At 46.9% G+C, this 17,558-nt stretch overlaps 1 protein-coding gene across 2 annotated transcripts in view; it reads right to left on the bottom strand.

The window, feature by feature from the left end:
• The window catches only part of LOC144764101 (uncharacterized), a 146,827-nt gene that overhangs the window by 69,344 nt on the left and 59,925 nt on the right, over positions 1 to 17,558 (bottom strand). For both annotated transcript variants that reach the window (XR_013596313.1, XM_078650268.1), the window contains exon 2: positions 11,072 to 11,205. The gene's annotated coding sequence lies outside the window, so the exon portion shown is untranslated. The remainder of the gene's footprint in view (positions 1 to 11,071; positions 11,206 to 17,558) is intronic.

Here is a 17,558-nt window from a genome sequence, read left to right as displayed (position 1 = left end):
ATATTGGATTGATGATCGCGCCTCTCCAGCTTTCCGGAATCCGACTGGTGACATTGATCGTCCGGAACAGTTTGTTAAAGTTGCTGGCCCAGTAATATGGATCTTGCTTGTAAACTGCCTGGGGGGACGCCGTTCGGTCCTGGTGCACTATCTTGCCTACTCTTCTTTATTATTCGCATTATTTCTACATCCGCGTAAGCTCGGGATGTTTGGCCTAAGTCTTCCTGCTTCTTATGCGGGATGTTTGTCAAGTCAGAAGCTGTTGTGGACTGAATCTCTGCGTTTATACTTTTATTTGCAGAGGTTACTGTTGATGCCGACTGCGTCATGGGGTTTATTGAAAATATATCGATTAGATACTGTACCCATGCCATTTCCGAAACGCAGGTCATACTTACAGTATTTGCCGTTCTGTTCAATGAATTTACCTGCGACCAGAAAGCTCTGGAATCGGATTTTTGTCCAGAAATTGATGTCCTCATTTTTTTTTTCTCATTCCAGATTTGTTTCTTGTATAATTTCTTTAGGGAACGTACATCCTGCCATACATTGGATTGAGAGCTATGCCCTTGTGCTCTCCTCAGGGACTGTCTCAAACGCCTTCTCAAAGCACGTGATGTCTGGCTGAGGTGACTGTTGTTGTTTCCATTATGTGTCATTTTGATGTTGACTCCTACCTTTGGTAATTTGTTCAGGAAGGTGGTCCATGTTTCAACGGTCAATTGGTTTTCTGGGCTGAGTGTTTGCATTAGAGTTTTTGCTTCCAACGCTATTTGCGGTAGTGTGACACTCGTCCACCTTATACGTTTCAGATTTATTGTTAACATTTCCCCTGCTATTATTGGGGCCTCTAGATGTTTGGGAGGAGTTATTTTGATTTCAATGTGCTGTGCCGAATGATCACTATCAGGAGAGCATATGATTTGAAACTTCTTGGTTAGCCCTAAGAGGGGATGGGAGACTATGGTGTAGTCCAGAATTGAACTTCAACTAGGACCAATGTAGGTGCAATTGGCAGGTCTGTCCTGTTTTATTCTCCCGTTTAACACCGCATACCTAGCTGTTCGAGATCCCACATTAATTGCTGACCCACTTTATCAATTCTTTTCGCCAATGGGATCACCTGCATTTCTACTGCCCATAGTTCGTTAGCAGTGATGATGTTTCTTCCTCTTCATGGGGGTGCAATAAGTTGGCATTAAAATCTCCTGTGAGAATTATCTCCCAGGTTGGGTGTTTGAGACTTAGTTCTGCTATTACATCGCTGACATTTTTTAAAAGCTCTTGTTTTATTTTGGTTTTTGGATGAGCGTATATATTAATGAGAATAATGATACCTATACTGACAGGTAGACCCATTTCCAATTTTATTATTTGCATGTCTGGGGTGGTCGAGGATAGTTGGGAGGACTTGATTTTTAGTGCCGTAGAAATATAAACGGCCAGACCCCCCTTAGCTCCCCCATAGTGCTGAGTTCGGGTAGCACTAACATGATGGCCTATTCTACCTTGGACTTCGACGGGGGCTGTTAGCCATGTTTCCTGTAATACAATTATTTCATGCGTGTCCCAGGACTCAGTTTTTCCTTTGTCACTTAAGATGTCTTTTGCTCCAGCGATGTTCCAAGATAGAATTTTTATGGAGACTTGATCGGTTTTCCCACCCTGGTTATAATTTCATTCCTCTCTGGTTCCGCAGTTTGGTCTGTATTGATGTTCAGATTTTGAGTTTTCCGCTCCCTTGGCACCTTGCAATACTGAGTATATGGTGCTTTTTTCTGCTGAAAATTTTTCTCTTGAGACGCCAGTCATTAGGAAAGGGGATGGGTAACCTGGTGTTACCTCTTCTTTGAGAGTGATTCCCCACTCATCCAATTTGGCAGTTTCATGTAGTATGTCATTGACAATTTCTGCATTCCTCCAAGTCGCTAAGGTGCCTTCCTTTACGATGTTGTTTCCGGAGATTACAAATTCTATTGCCAATAGCTCAGCAGATGTTATGTGTTGTAGACTTGGGATTTCAGCCATTAGGCATAGGATGTTTCCTCTAATCAGGTAGTCTTGTGGGCCTTGCGATTTATAATTTGGAATGAGTAGTACCCTTCCTTTTGTGTTCAATGTTTTGTCATGTATTTGCACGGAGCAAGTCAATACCTGCTCATTTGTCCGGCGTCTCATTATGGCTTTTTTGTCTTTAGCATTTGTTTTGTTGGGTAGGTTTTTTGCTTTGTTCTTATTATTATCCATCCCAGTATGCTCTCGAGACTCGTTTACTTTTGCGAGTACTTTCAAATGATGTCTCTTCAGACTACTAGACCTAAGGGTTGTAGCATGTTCATCGGTGGTCGTCAGGTAGATTGGACACAACCTTGTTTCTTTTTCCGTGCCACCAATAATCTTTGGGCCGTCATGTTCCATGATCATGTTGACTAATAGCTGATCTTGCTGGCTCTCGTCAACTTTCACTGTGACTTGCCTAGGGTTTTTAGTGTCCCGTTTGCTAAGAATTGCTCTGGGACTGACCGTTGTTTGCTGGACGAGGGATACTTTTTGTTTTTTGTAGTTAGCTTTGTCTATCACCTCCATTGGGTGTCCTTGTTTACCCGTCCTCTAGAACTATTCTCTAAGACCATTGTGGTCTGTCCATATTCCGGCTATGTTGACCGAACTACTTGTTTTAATTTGTTCCCAATGTTTTTGGATTGGCCCGTTGGGCTCCCAGCTATTCTATTTGTTCTTGGTAGTTCGTAGTCACCACTCTCAAGACTCCAGTTTGCACTACTCCTTTCTAGCGAGTGGGTCACGAGTTCGTCATCATCGCACTCCTCCGTGCATACTGACGTAATTAATCTTGGCACAAGTGCTTTCCCACAGGATTGAACTTCCGTGGAGGTGGACTGATGTTCTTCCTCTTTAGTATTTTGGATTTGAGGTTTTCTTAGGTTCTTGGGAAGATTAAAAATTGGATAATTGACCAAGGCCTGCTTGTTAGCAGGTCTGCCATTTAAATGTTGATTTCTGGCTTTTCTAGCACTTTTTTTGTCGTTTGGTTAAGACTGGTTGTTGGATGTTTATGATTTTTATCTGCTCCTGCCTTAGTTGATCCATTTCAGTGATCAACGGATGACTATATTTGATCGGATCTGGGGATTGGTCCTTTGGTAGTGTTGGGTCCTCAATTAATTCTCCAGATTTTATATTTGTTGCCTTTTTTTGTAGCCTTTTTTTGTAGAAAGTTTGAGTCTATTATTTGTTGTGACGTTTTTGGGAAGTTTTTTCAATCCTCTTTTCTGATTTAACTATTTCATCGTTGAACGTAACTCTTTGGTGCTCTGTGGTGATAATGTCTCTTTCTTCAAGTGTACTAATGGGCCATGGTGTTCCGTGTTAACCGACTCACGGTTTGCACGTTTGCATTCCAGTAAGATGTTTTTAAGTATTATTGGTAGATCCCTTAATTTTTCAAGTATAGGGCTACATGTGCAATTTGGGGGCTGGGCCCGAAGGTTGGTTTGGTCCTGGAAATTTGCAAGTGTGTTTGTCATGGTAACTAGTTTTTTGTTTACATCTAAAATATGCTCAGAAATTAGACTCATTGGATTTATTTGAATATCGAGTTTATCGGACTGCATATTCAGCGTTTTGATGGATGTTTCTAATATTTTCCCCTGAGCACCATGTAATTTTATTATGGATTCCAAATTGTGATTGGGATCATGTTTTCCCTTGAGGGGTTTATCAGCCTGCTGGCACCGTTTGGTGTTGTAATTTAGTGTGTTCATTGAACATTTGATGTTTTCCTCAGCGTTTTCCCTTGCCATGTCAACTCGATGTTCCGAATTTAATTCAGTCAATTGACATGTTTTCTTAAATGCCTTTGAGGATGCTAGATCAGCCAGTTCCGGCACGCTCGATATGTCTATTATTGTTTCCTGTCGAGCTACTTGGCATATTTTATTAAGTGGATCCGTGGGAACTTGTACTACCTGTTCCAACCCACTTGATATCTCAAGTATGTTTTCCTTTTCTGTTTCTAACATCGATTGTTTGAATGTATGGTTGCCAGCTAGGGTTTTTTCTTGCACGTCGTTAGATAAAGTTATGAGCTTGTTGATTGCTTTGGTTTGCTTGGGGTCTGTTTCTCTTGTATTATTAATTTGTTTATCGTGAGTGGACGTTGTACTCCGTGCTTGTAGAATTTCCTTGTTGTCAAAGAATGTCTGAGACTCCATCCAGAAGTCAAACACCTCATCCATTTTATTGAAATCAACCTTTTCTTGATTTAATCGTGACTCTTGTCTAGGTGTCGAGTGGTTATTGGGTTTTTCTTTGTACACAGAGTCTGGTTTACTTGTGTCATTGCATCCTCGGTCGTACCCTGAACCCGGGGGGTTCCCCACCCCTAGTTGGTCCAGGTTAGTGTCGCTGATTAGTGATACTGGTAATGTAGTTGTCCTTATTACTCTAGTTTGAGTTATATGCATAAAGTGCTATCCGAAATCCTGTCCGTAAAACCATGCGATTTTTTGTGCTTTGCTTGCTCTTGCTCCTGGCCATGACCTCCCCATTCTATTTGTACTTGTGCTTGCGTTTGAATTATGTGCTTGTTGGTCCCCTGGCATGTTGGGCTCTGAGCCTTTTGAGCTGTTGGCTTACTCGTGCCTAATTCTTCAGTTCCGATGGTGTGCACTGTGCTAGGCATTGGGTGAGACGAGGAAGTTGATTTGTCAATCGTCTGTGTAAATACTTTGCACGGTGTCAGTGGGTTTTGGAGACCATTTGCCGTTGCTGGCATTGAGTAGATTGCTGCAACTGGGTCTTTCAAAAACGAGAATTTGCCAGTAGGATTCATTGAGCCAAATATCGAGTACATTTGTGGTATTAGTGGAATCGTTGGTAAATTGGCTACACTACTCTGGGAGTTATTATTGTCTGTTTTGGGTTTGGTTTTCCTTTTCGTGGGTTGTGGTGGGTTCTTTCGTGTCCTGCCCGACCTCATTATTCCAAAAAGTATTGACGTAAGCCACCCCTTGCTGCCAAAGTAACTGATGTGGTTATGTCTGGTCTAATTTTACCGCTGAGCCAATCCGCCTCTACCTCCTTGCGTTACTCTTTGGCTCCAGCTGCTATCAACAGATTTACATGCGGCGGCGGCTGGCAGTTGGTAGTTGTTTATAATTAATTCTGGGGTTTGCACAGACGCTTGCTCGCTGCTTTCAGTGATCTCCACTGGTCCTGCCCTTGTACCCCTGGGTGGAGGAAAGGCTGGGGAGCCCATTTGGAGTGTTAGGGTTGCAGGGGATAGCAGGGGACCCCTCCTTGCGCTTCTTACACTCAGCACACACTGCTGTCCAATGTCCGCTATCTACCGCTGTCTGCCTTCTCTCAGACCCTAGTGGCCCCTTCTTGCCCCTGAAGGTGATGGCAGGGAAGCACTTGGAGATGGCAAGCGACTCTCTTGTGGGGTGTGGCAGGGCGGAACTGATAGTGGCTAATGGAGTGGGTTCAGGGTTGGGGACCTGGTCTGTGAACTATGCCCCCTTTCTGACCTCCTTTCTGCCCACCGCAGGCCACAAGCCACACTGCCCCCCCTACACCTCTCTTCCACACTCCTATGGCGTCCTATTGCGTCCTTTGGCTTTGACCGTCACCTGCAGGGCAGAGCTGGACAGGGCAGCGGACAGGCGGTGCTTGCGGATGACGGTCCGGTCCCGAATGGCAGCCGCAATTATAACTGCAGCGGCTCCTCCCAACCTCTCCCCGGGCCTCGGGGCGCGGATCGCAGATCGCGGGCTGGATTTCTGCCACAACCGGTCGTATTGGCACTGGTAATCGAGGGGCAGACTCACTCTGGGCTCCGTGGTAACTTGTGCCCCGCAGCCAGCTTCGTCTCCTGCCCTGCTGTTGCGCTGCATTTGGGGCTGTGTTGGGCGTCTGTGTGAGTGTTGATGCTCGCCCGCTCAGCTCAGCTCCTGCAGCGCTCCTGCTTACCTCGCTCCTGCCCGTCGATCGCATGCCCCCACTTGTGTGGAGGTCGCAGGGGGCAGCGAGCTGGGGGCTAGGAGTCGGGGGGCTGCCAAGCCGAGAGCAGCCAGCAGCCAGCATCTCCCTCGCGCTTTCCTCACACGCCCAGACGAACAGCGTGAAGACACGGAAGACACAGAACTGGAATTGCTCAACCAACTCTTACCCAACTGGACCACCCTCACTTCTGACAACACCCTCAGGATTATGAAGAGCATGAACTCTGGGACCCCCAAGGATCCCTCCCATCACCACATCTTCAACAGAGCCAACACCTCCATCGCACTCTAACTCTGCCAAACCATCAACTGCTCCATCGAGTCCGCCACCTTCCCTGAAGACTGGAAGCATGTAGAGGTCAACCCCCTGCTGAAGAAACCCTTTGCCGACCCGGCGGACCTCAAGAACTACAGACCTATTGCTTTGCTCCCCTTGCCAGCTAAAGTCATCGAGAAAGCCATCAACTCCCAATTCCCTGAGTTCGAGACGAACCACATCCTGAACCCCTCCCAATCGGGCTTCAGAAGCAACCACAGAACTGAGACCGCTCTCGTCGCCGATACAGACAACATCTGCACCTCAAACTAGTCAAAACTGCTGCCCTCATCCCCCTGGACTTCTCGTCCGCCTTCAACACCATCTCCCATCAAACTTCTGTACAAAACTCCACGACTGCGGAATCCACAACAAAGCCCTAAAATGGATCCGCTCCATCCTCACCTATCGGACACAGAGTCGACATCCACCTTTCAATTCAGAACCCAGAGAAATCATCTTCCCTGAGCCCCAACCTCTTCAACATCTACATGGCCCCGTTTGCAGCCATTGTCTGATGCCACGGACTCAACATCGTCTCCTACACCAACAACACCCAGCTGATTCTCTCTCTCACTGAAGTACCCACAACCGCCCAGAGCAATTTCCACAACAGGATGAAAGCTGTCGCCACCTGGATGGCGAGCTACCACAAGCTTTACTCAGACAAGACCGAAGTCCTCATCCTGAGCTCCACCAACTCTATGCCTGGGATGACTCCTTGTGGCCCGCAGCGCTCAGTAAGCCCCCTACATCCATGGACCACGCACAAAACCTCTGCATCATCCTAGACTTCTTGCTCTCAAATGAACTGTTAAATCAATGCTTTGTCGTCCTCCTGCTTCCACACGCTCCACCTGCTTCGCAAGATCTTCAAGTGGATCCCCGCCGAGTCCAGGAAAATAGTCATCCACACGCTTGTCAGCAGCATTCGACTACGGCAATTCACTCTACGCCAGTACCACCCAGATACTCCAAAAGAAACTTCATAACATCCAGAACGCCTCAGCCAAACTCATCCTGAACATCCCACTCAGAACAACTACCGGTGGGAGATCCTTCTCCCACCTCGCCGCCAAGACATGGAACACCCTCCCACTGAGCCTACGACAGACCCAAGACCTGCTGACCTTCAGGAGGATACTCAAGACCTGGCTGTTCGATCAGTAGCGCCCCCCCCCTCCCCAGCGCCTTGAGACCCTCGCGGGTATGTAGTGCGCTTTACAAATGATTGATTGATTGACTCAGCAACCACATTACTGGTCACCTGAGAGACCTGCACTGGCTACCTATCAACAAAAGAATCACCTTCAAGCTCCTCTCGCATGCCTATAAACCCTCTGCAATGCTGGACGTGCATTCTTCAACCACCGCCTCTTCTTCTACACTCCCACCAGACTTCTTGGCTCCAACCAACTGGCTCTGGCCACCATCCCACAGATCCGCAAGATCACAGCTGGAGGAAGATCCTTCTCTTACCTCGCTACAAAGACCTAGAACTTCCTGCCTCTTCATGTCTTCAACACCATCGCTGCCGCAATTCAGGAATGACATCAAGACCTGGCTCTTCGGCTGAACCCTGAACCGCAGATCCACATCCCCTCAGCTCTCCCCTCTCCCTCCCAGAGTGCCCTGAGACTCTAATGGGTGAGTAGTCGCGCTCTATAAGAACACCGATTGATTGATGGCTGCCCCCATATGCCAAAATTGATATGCAATGCAGCAGTGCCAGAATTTTGCCGTTAATGCCCTGCCAAGAGTTTCCTCTAGTATGCCAATATGATTATTTTACCATGGGTGCTTATTATGCCAGAACATACCTCCAGTATGCCACCGGCAGATTTTTTGTTACAGGTGCCAGTCATGCATTCAGCATGATAACACTAGTATCTTGTCATGGGTCCACAAAGAATAAGGGTTGTTCCTACAGTGGCCGTATCATTCAATTATGTGTGTACATCTATAAGTAATCAAAGACAGTGACAGAAGGAGGTAAAGTATAAACAAAGTTCATTCAAAAAATATATTTATTTTTTCTTTTTATAGATATAAATTCATATAAATACTGTTGTCAATCAAAAAATTTTTTAGTAGACAGTACATATATTGATTGAAAAAATTCATAAAGGACACTAGAAAGTCATAAAAGCAGCAGCAAACTAACAGTCCCCCTGAAAAGCAATCATACAAAGCAACTCGCTCACGTGCTACCAATCATTCTACATTCACACCACATACATTGATGGAAAAGGAACTGGATTCCAATTAGCAAGGTAACAAAGCTAATGTAATCCAAGGGCACCAAGATGTAATTGTTGGCCCTTGTAGCGGGTCTACGCGCGTTTCGGTGGATCAAGCCACCTTCATCAGGACCTTGTTCATCATATTGTGCAGGTATCGGGGGATCAGACAAAAAGAGAGTAGCAATGTGAAAAGTCACCTATCACTAAAACGTGTTCTGTTTGAAGTTAGAGGTAAAGTCACATCAAGTGCACCGCATCCATCACGCCAAGTAAGGTGGAGTATGTGACCCTCAGAGCTTCATCTTAAAGATTTAGACGCTGTATTCCATGTAGATAGCGAGACGTGCGTGTTGTTTCCGTTTCGGTAGAAATTCCGAAAAAATGCCTTTGTTTCATGTGATCAAGGGGAGGGTCTCAGATTACGGCAGTCAGCGTGGGAGTTAGCTCCTGTTACTTCCCAGTCTATTTATAAATGGTGATAGTATATTCTGTGAGTAGACATTCTGTAGATGAATTGGCACTATCCAGCAACAGTGACCCTTAGGGTCCGATGTAGTGCGACGAAGTCCCTCCGCGTTCCTGAGACCCTCAGTCTCACTGAGGGTCTCAGGAACGCGGAGGGACTTCGTCGCATCGGACCCTAAGGGTCACTGTTGCTGGATAGTGCCAATTCATCTACAGAATGTCTACTCACAGAATATACTATCACCATTTATAAATAGACTGGGAAGTAACAGGAGCTAACTCCCACGCTGACTGCCGTAATCTGAGACCCTCCCCTTGATCACATGAAACAAAGGCATTTTTTCGGAATTTCTACCGAAACGGAAACAACACGCACGTCTCGCTATCTACATGGAATACAGCGTCTAAATCTTTAAGATGAAGCTCGGAGGGTCACATACTCCACCTTACTTGGCGTGATGGATGCGGTGCACTTGATGTGACTTTACCTCTAACTTCAAACAGAACACGTTTTAGTGATAGGTGACTTTTCACATTGCTACTCTCTTTTTGTCTGATCCCCCGATACCTGCACAATATGATGAACAAGGTCCTGATGAAGGTGGCTTGATCCACCGAAACGCGCGTAGACCCGCTACAAGGGCCAACAATTACATCTTGGTGCCCTTGGATTACATTAGCTTTGTTACCTTGCTAATTGGAATCCAGTTCCTTTTCCATCAATGTATGTGGTGTGAATGTAGAATGATTGGTAGCACGTGAGCGAGTTGCTTTGTATGATTGCTTTTCAGGGGGACTGTTAGTTTGCTGCTGCTTTTATGACTTTCTTGTGTCCTTTATGAATTTTTTCAATCAATATATGTACTGTCTACTAAAAAATTTTTTGATTGACAACAGTATTTATATGAATTTATATCTATAAAAAGAAAAAATAAATATATTTTTTGAATGAACTTTGTTTATACTTTACCTCCTTCTGTCACTGTCTTTGATTACTTATAGATGTACACACATAATTGAATGATACGGCCACTGTAGGAACAACCCTTATTCTTTGTGTATTCTTGCTCCCCTCCGTTCCTGGGCCACAATTTACATATTTGAGGGGGTCCCATTGTTCATGTTTCTCTTGTCATGGGTCCCCCATAAGCCAAGTATTACCTTGAGTGTGCCCGGGCCAACAGCAGACTCTCAGACATAACACCACAGTCTTACTTATATTAATTCACTCACACTATAACTCATCCATCCATTCTCACTCACTTGCACGTACACAATAATTCTCACTCATATTCACCTGCACTCATTCTTACTCTCACTCACATATTCTCCTTCTTACTCATTCTCAATCACTCACACTCATTCTCAATCACTGTTATTCATTCTCACTCACACTGTCCAACGCTCCCTCATGCAAATTCTCACTCACTCACTCAAAGTCACTTTCACCCACACATTATCCGTCTCTGACTCACTCATAGTTACAGCCACTGAAATTCACTCATTCTTACTCACTATATGTTACTGACTCACTCACTTTTGCTCACACACAAAACACACACATATGCCCTCTCGCGCAAACACTCTAAATCGTAAGCACACACACCACATACATTTAAGACCACTGCGACCCTTAATTAACATCCATACTCAACTGGTCTAGTACAGTAGCAGCAATAGGCCAGCATCTCAAGACCTGTAGTCGATTTGCACGCACAGATTCCGCTAGTTAGTTTTCGGATGGGCTCTGTAGCAGAGTCGCTTGCATTTTGTGAATTCCTGCACTATATAGGTGTAAAAACAGAGTAAGCCAAGCCTGACATTTACAGTGACCTATAAAAAGTATAAACTAAACATGAATACTTGCACTATTTTAAATGCCAAGCAAAAATTAAAGCTTACACTACTTTATTCAAAATTGAGGTGGTTAAAGGCAGATAGATTGATCTCTGAATAGACTACAGACTTTAAAGAGCAGAAAATAAGAAAAAAAACTCAAATGTGAACTGCCATTTCAAACTTACCCTTTTAACTTCGTCTTCTTTCGTACATTTTAAACAAAAGTGGAAAACTCGAAAGTCTTTGCAATAAAGAATCAGTTTCTCAGGATATTTTCTTACTTGTCCGGACAAAAGGGATTTCTTTTTTTCATCATAAACTAGCACATAAAGAGAAAGCTCAAGTAAGCTTATGTCACACAGATAACATTTTCATTGAACATCAGTCTGTATGTACTTCTCAAAGTTGTAAGTGCTCAGGTGATGTGATACAATTATTTCTAAACTTCTAGGATATATTTGTGAAAGAATATTAGGTAAGCTGTAAAGTAAACAATAAATACGGGAATTTTCAGAGGCAAGTCTGGTTGAAAAGAAAATTCAACATAAAGCACCAAAGCAAATGATTAAAACAAAGGAATTGTGCAACGAGTGAAAAGAACCAATTCACCACATGTGAATGCAGAGATCTATCTCATGTTGTTGGAACCCATCTGAGAAATAAGCGGAGATGGAACAACTAGCATGCAGGTTTGCTCCTTATTTAGCAGAACTCTGGTGCTAGCAGCTGGCGCTGTACTAGGTACTTAACTAACAATGAATCATCCAGCTTTAGAGCTAAGCTAAATCTCACAGTGACTGCCGCTCACAAGGAGGTCCTGCCCTGAGGAGGACCACAGCATTAGGACATTCCAAAGGGTTGAAACGACTTGACACTGTGTTCTTGTACAGTTCTGGATTGCCTTCGTACACAATGCATTATGTTCAATTATATGACTGAGGTTCTGTAATTACACATCTAACTAGTCCTCTACGGGACAAACATTCATACATTCATAACCGCAAGCGCCATGTAACTCCTTATGGCTTTTTGTACACATGCACACAAGGTTATGCACATATTCCAAAACTGGAAAAGGGGAATTTTAAGATCTATGAAACTCGAGTGGATCATAAACTGAGAGATGGGTCATGTTTCGGCCCAATAATCACCTCTATCATTCCTTTTGTCACAAAAAGGATGTGCATTAAACTTGGAGGGAGGCAATATTCAGTGCAGGCTTCATCTATGCAACACCTCATCCTGCTCCCAAGCAGCAAGTGAAAAGATTGCAGAAATATGACCTTCAGTAAAGAAGATGCTGACAAACCAAAACTGAGAAAAGATCTTGTTTAGAAAAGATAGAATCGAGGCTATTAAAAGTAAACGTATATTAAAATGTAAAATGATAAAGCCGCTGATTAGGAGCAACAACTTGTAAGAATCCTCTTCTGTAAATCGATGTAGTGAGGTGTCGGCGGGGGTGTCCCCCAGGTGGACAATCTGGGTCAGCATAACACGGATGTACCTTGCAACTAGAATATATACTTCAAATGTGAAAAAGTACTACACCTTTGCGGTTTTTGGTGTTTTTAGGCGTTATGGGTGTAGTACGTTTTATTTTTTTTAAATTTTTTTTTGAAGACCTTTATTTTCATGCATAAGAATATACAATGTAGGGCTGGCAATCCCCAGGGCCAACCGCTGCAATAAAACAGTCAACATCGGATATACAGAGCATACACACGGCCTTTGAGCCGACAACCCAGAGGGCCCGGCGGCGGATGGAAGTATCATAGTGCATGATGATAAGAATATCAGTATACGATATGACTTAGGTCTAGGAATTTTCTGTTTTTGTAAAACAATTAACAAACCCCACAAGTAGAATAAATCCACGGCAATCATGTTCAGTTCCACAAAGGCGACCACTAAGTGCCAGGACTGCAGCTGAATCAATACTGATATTATGACCAAAAAACAACCAATTTCGCTGGAGGAAGCCCGACAAGTAGTCAGACGGGGTCCGTCGCAGCCAGAGGTGCCACGCACCTGTTTACGTAGGCCCTAAATCAAATCTGAGAATCAGAAAGACATTCATCCGGCTCAGCTCGTGGTGGCTCACATATGTCTCCCCTGAACTTGTTCCAGGCGCCCCAGATTTGTTCCCATTTTTCCGGGCACCCCCGGTGGACAAACACCGCCCTCTCAGCCACCATTGCCTCATCCATGTCCCTACACCAGTCTCGCAGTGTAGGCAGCACGCCAGAACCCCATAGTCTAGCAATGTTTCGTTTTGCCACCAACATCCCCAGTATGGCCCAATCCTGTTGACGGTGGGTCAAGTCCTCCGCATCCCAGATGTTTAACAGGCAGCTGCGCGGGTTGGGCAGTAACGAAATTGTTATTGATTGAGAAATGGTTCGCATCACCCCTGCCCAGAACGTGGCCACCCGGCTGCAGTCCCAAATGGCATGAAAGAATGTCCCTCTTTCTCCGCAGCCACGGAGGCAGTACTCGTGGGGAGCCCTTCCTGTTTTGTAAAGGGTCGTTCTGGTATAGTATGTGCGGTGTAATATTTTTAATTGAACCAACTTAAGTCTAGATGGGATCGCTGATTCTCGGGGTGACGAGAGAGCCTCCTGCCATTCTGAGTCATCAAGGTCGCCAATTTCTCCCACCCAAGTTAGGCGCAATTTGGAAAGCCTGTCAGGTAGATTGTTGATTAGCTTCCTATATGTGTAGGACGTGGCTTTGTGGGGCATATGGTCTGTCAGTAGTCTATCTTCCAGCGGTGTGGACTCTTGTAGTTTTGTGCCAACCGGGATGACTGATTGAAGCGAGTGACGGATCTGTATATATCTATAATACTCAGACTGGGCCATTTCGTGTTTGGTTTGTAAATAAGTGAAGTCTACTATGTTGTTTTTCCGCCAGAGATCTCCCACCACTGAAATGCCTATGGCGTCCCACGCCCGGAATCCCTTGCTATTTCCCATGAAGCCTAGTTTGTGCGAGTCCCAGAGGGGTGTCATCAGCGTGATGGTGTCTGCGCTCTGAAGGTGTCTATGTGCCTTGTACCAGAGTTGGACCGTGTGGCGGGTCGGACCGATAAGGTCGGACGGAACTCGTCGACTATAAAAGGTTCTCAACAATCCCCTGGTCTCGGTATTCTGCCTGTCCGCCATAAAGGCGGGCTCAGCCTGCGGAGCGTGCAGCCAGTAGCAATCTTTTACCAGCTTACATTGTGCAATCCGTGCCGGTTTCCCATCCCACAACAAAGTAGAGACCGCAGCTGAGATGGCTCTAAAGTAGGAAGAGGGGACCGGGAACGGAGTGTTCTCTAGTAGGTAGAGAAAACGAGGCAACGCCATAATTTTAAACAGTGCGGCTTTGCCAAGGAGGGTGAATGGGGGAGTGAACGCCACACCTTTACATCCCGGGTAAGTCTCTCCAGCGGGGGTCTCAAGTTTAGGGCGTGGAACTCGTCTGGATCGGAAGACACCTGGATTCCTAAGTATTTAAAAGGGGTATGCGTGTAACGTAGCGGACAATCTGTTGGGAGGGGAGGAGGGCTGCCGGCGAGAACGTATAGCACTGATTTGGTCCAATTGATTCTATATCCTGAAACCCTCCCAAACTTCTCACAGACATTCAGGATTTCTGGCATTGACTTTTTAGGGGAGGTGAGGTAAAGAAGGACATCGTCCGCGTAGAGAGATATCCTGTCTTCCCAGGACGGTGACCACCTGATACCTTTGATGGATGGTTCCCACCGAATCTAGATAGCCAGTGGTTCAAGGATCAGCGTGAACAGTAAGGGGGACAACGGGCATCCCTGCCGCGTCCCACGGCCGAGCGGGAAGTCCCTGGAGACGTGGCCATTTACCGCTATCTGGGCCAGAGGCCCGGCATAGAGCAAGCTGACAAACGCGCAGAACTTGGGGCCAAAGCCCATGTGCCGGAGCACAGCAAATAGGTAAGGCCATTCCACGGTGTCGAACGCCATGGTGGCGTCTAGTGAAAGAAGCACTGCCGGTTCTTGTATGTATTCCCGGCGGGCCAGTACCGCCTGTAGACGGCGCAAGTTGTGAGAGGTGTTACGCATCGGCATAAAGCCCGATTGGTCCGGGTGTACCAAAGTGTCAAGATGGGGAGCCAAGCGCTGCGAGATCAATTTGGCCAGGATCTTAGGTTCTGCGTTAAGCAGGGAAATGGGACGGTAAGAGCTGCATGCTTCCGGGGGCTTGCCAGGTTTATGAATGGGAACAATCGTGGCAAGGCGCTGGTCTTTAGGCAGCATACCCCTTTGCAGGCTATCCTCGAACATTTTAAGCAGGTGGGGGGCAGTTATGGAACCAGTGTGCTTATACCAGGGACCAGGATTCAATTCCCGACGCGGCAGGGTCGAGGACCTTGGTCAGCGGACTCGATAATTCTCGCATCGGTGCTTACTCTAATCAGGGGTTCCACTCGGCAACTCTGGGCATTAGCTTGCCTAATCTCCACAACGGCCCCACCAATTCCGGGGATGCCTGGCTCCACCTTGGGGACTCCCAGCAAGGGACCATCCCACAGGGAAAGCCAGGACGGGTTCCCCAGAGTTATACAGCGCCGGGACGCCCCGTTGCTGGGGCAGCTGTGCGCTTTACAAGTATACTACATTTACATACAGTTCCACCGGGAGTCCGTTAGGTCCCAGAGCCTTGCCAGACGCCAGAGCGCTGGTCGCCTCCAACACCTCCTCCACACTAAAGTCTTTATCTAGCAGGAGCGCCTCCTCCGGTGAGAGGGAAGGAATTGTCAGATCTTTAATATAGTCGTATGCCTCCTCAGTAGTATAAGTCGCTTGGTGGGTGTAGATCACCTCGAAGTGATCAGCTAGCAAGTCGACTATGGTTCCCGGGTCCGAGGTTAGGCTGCCTCCGGGCGTAGTCAGTTGCGCAATGACCCTGCCCGCCTTCTCCTTTTTATCGAGCCAGGCCAGCATCTTCCTGGCCTTATCACCCAGCTCATAAACCCTATGACGGGTGGCCTGAATTGTAGTCAGCACCACTTCCCTCTGGTAGGACATCCATTACACCCGCCGCAGCTGGACTGTCTGGGCGGCTGCCGCGGATGGGTGGGTCTCCTGGTCGGCAATGGCCGCCTCAAGAGCCCCTTCAAGGGCACTAAGTTCCTGATCCCGGGTCCGTCTGTGGGCAGTGATGGAAGCCATTGCCTGCCCACGTATGACCGTTTTATACGCTTCCCATAGGGTACCATGGGAGCGCACGGAACCTGAGTTTTCCAGGAAGTAGTGTTTTGCAGCTTTAACAAGGGTTTTTCTCAAAGGGCTGCTCTGCAGGTAACCCGTGTGAATGGGAAAGACACGATTTCTATGGGGGCGGTGGTTTGTGTACGTAAGTTGGAGCGGTGAGTGGTCAGATATGCCCCTGGGGTGGATGTGAACGTCCTCAACTCCATGTAAGCCATCCCCTGACAGTAAAAAGTAATCTATACGTGAGAGACAGTGGTGCGTCGCAGAGTAGTAAGTGTATTGCTTATCGTGGGGGTGTTTGTAGCGCCAGAAGTCCGTCAGCCCAAGAGCGTCTAGGAGGCCTGCAAGTCGCCCACCTCCCCGTACTGTTGTACTATGTGGGTGTCTGTCCATCTCATGGTCTCGGACATCATTAAGGTCGCCCCCTATGATTAGTGTCGCTGTTGTCAAAGACAGGAGAAAGGAAGCAAGGGCTGAGTGTGCTGAGGCGTGCAGACCGGGAGGGACGTACACAGACACAAAGTTATACAGTCGGCCCTCCCACTGAATTGTCGCAGCTGCAAAGCGCCCCTGATCGTCAATTTTTGTCTGTTGACACACCATTGGAAAACTTTTCCGTATCAGTATCCCTGTCCCTCTAGAACCGGAGGAAAAATCAGCATGTGCAAGGAATTTATATCCCCATCTATTCATTGCCCTCGAGGTTGAACCAGTTAAGTGAGTCTCCTGTAACAGAACTATCGCCGGCTTACGGCGCTTCAAATATTGGAGCACTAGACCTCTCTTCACCCTGTCGCCCAATCCCCTGACGTTCCACGTGAGGGCTGTGAAAGTTGATGTGCGAGAGGGAAGTGGTGCTAGGACCTCAGGTGTATCACTCTCCTGTGCTGCCATCTACAGGTGTACTCGTTATCATAAATGCAATAGGGGATGGGCCCCACTGTGTACCTGCATCCAGAGAACCTTCTCCTTCGTGTGACGTGGAACATGCCGTGTTTCGGTGTGGGTAAAGAAAACTTGAACAGTGAAAACAAAACCCCCCCTCCCCCCTCCCTGCCTCCCTGCTGCGCGGGCCTGAAACCGCCCACCACCCCAACTTAGCAGAGCGCTTAGTCCCAACCCAGCCCAGTGTACTTGCTTGAAAGGGGTAAGTAGCTCTGCAACCTCACGGGCAGCCCCAAGTGTCCTCCTCCGCCGAGCACGGAGCTACCGCTAATGATACAGTTTCAGTGCGGCAAGGGGTAGTCGACCAAGGACCATGACCGGAGGAGTCTACTCTTCGGTGCGTTCTCCGTCTTCCAGGCCTGACTCCGCAAATAGATCTTGGCTGTGACCCTGAGTTGTCTGGTGATCCGTTTGAGTGACCGGCCTTTGGCCACGTTGACTCCTGTCATTCCGCCGCGGGGCCTCCACCTTCCAACCATCCAGCCAGT

The sequence above is a fragment of the Lissotriton helveticus genome, chromosome 6 (assembly GCF_964261635.1).
Source record: "Lissotriton helveticus chromosome 6, aLisHel1.1, whole genome shotgun sequence".
NCBI lineage: Eukaryota > Metazoa > Chordata > Amphibia > Caudata > Salamandridae > Lissotriton > Lissotriton helveticus.
This window is presented reverse-complemented; position numbering and strand designations above follow the sequence as displayed.